We start from the raw sequence: 1,779 nt of genomic DNA, 5'->3' as shown, positions 1-1,779 counted from the left end.
CTCCATCGTGTACTCACTTACGTTTGATGGCAGGTTGGGGACGCGACCCTGCCAGGGCCACTAGCCATGCTGGTCGCGCGTTTGGCAGGCGTCTTGCGGTGAGGCTTCGTGACGGACCGCGGTTGTGAATTCGAGAAGCGCGGGCGGAGGAACAAAGCACGCGCGAGAAGCCCTCCGAGCTCCAAGTTCATAAACGTAGAAGCCGTGCGAAGGAGCAGTCGATTGAGACCAGAAGACGCAAGGTTCAATGCCGAGCCACATACCCGACCGGCCCGGCTCTCACGAGCTTCACCCTCGGCGCATGTCGAGTGAAGTTCCGCCGCCGCGCGATCTTCTCGCGCAGACTGCAACCAGCTCTCGCCCGCGCCCCCGTGCAACCAGCCCCGTAGCTGTGCGCCAACTCCTTCGGAATATCCACGCACAGCGGCCCGCGCCAAGCCGGTGCGCTACGTCGTTGACCGCAGTGACATCACGTCTCAGATCGATATCTTCTCTTCTAAGCCTCTTCGCATTCCACACAGGCGCGCACGACCTCACCACGGTGAACCAGGCCACGATGACCGTCGTAGCAACGCTCGCCGCAACCCCCACCTCCGGCGTTCCCCTCTCCGAGGTCGTTCAGGCACACGACCAACAACTACCCGTCCAGAACGTCCCCTCCCCCTTGAGCTATAGGCTAGAATAGTCTCATCAATATTTTCTAGAACGGAGACCAATGGTCTCGGGTCGACGACCCCAAGCAGCCCAAGCCCGTCCGAGGCTCGACGTCCAGGTCGACCGCGGGAAACCACCCTCTCCGGAGATCATCCGCAGATAATTGGACCCAGCTTCCCTCACACGCGAACGCACCGAGTGGAAAAACCCCCACGTGCACCTGCCCGATGCTCGTGTGCTCGTCCACGCTGTTCTCATGCGTACCCGACGCGTACGGAGGTACCGAGCGAGCGTGGTGTCCCCTTCTCCGCCTCAGGCCTTCGACGGGTCCACACCCACACTTGCATCCCGCGTACGACGACGATGGCGACGACGCTGCGTCAACCATGGCGCGTGGACGGCCCGCCAACCGCGCCCACCCCTGCCTCCGCCGCCGCCCCCCGCGTCGTCGCCATGAACCCCGAGCGCCTTCGAATTTCGCGTGCGCGACGGATCGCCGCCCTCGGTCGCCCTCGGTGCCCAAACCCGGCCAGAGCGTGTCCTCGAGACCCTGGCCAGACCCCGTCGATTCCCGCCCTGCGTTACCGTCGGTGGCCCGATGCGGGCGACAGCCTGCCGTCGCGTCTCTTCGCGCACGCGAACGCGCCAGCGACGACGTGGTTCGAGCTTCGACGCCCGCCCGAAGCGTAAGTTGCAACCCCCGCGGCACGCGTCCTTCCCCGCCCGCCCCCGGCGCGCCCGACATACCCCGCGGCTGCAGTGAGTAGGTACCGAGGGGCGAACGGGCGCGGGTACGGCGGCCTCCACCGCTGGACTTCTCGCCCGGGCGCGCGAGGCGTGCGCGGAGACGCGACCTCGCCCTCGAAACCTCCCCGCGACAGACGAGACAAAGTTCAAAGTTCAAAGTTAAGTTCGAAGTCGAAAGTTCAAAGTCGAAGGTTCAAAGCACGCCATGCAGTATAGCGCCCTCGGCGCCCTCGCCGGCCTCCAAACTCTAACGAGCCGCGCCCTGGACGTCCGACTGCAGACGCATCACTGAGCATTGATAGCACTTACTTACTGATCAGCGCCGTTCATAACGCCAGGAACGGCCCTCGAGCTGCGCGCGTGTATTATGTAGCACGT

The sequence above is a fragment of the Epithele typhae genome (assembly GCF_022376455.1).
Source record: "Epithele typhae strain CBS 203.58 chromosome Unknown BXZ73scaffold_11, whole genome shotgun sequence".
In the NCBI taxonomy this organism is placed as follows: domain Eukaryota; kingdom Fungi; phylum Basidiomycota; class Agaricomycetes; order Polyporales; family Epitheliaceae; genus Epithele; species Epithele typhae.
This window is presented reverse-complemented; position numbering follows the sequence as displayed.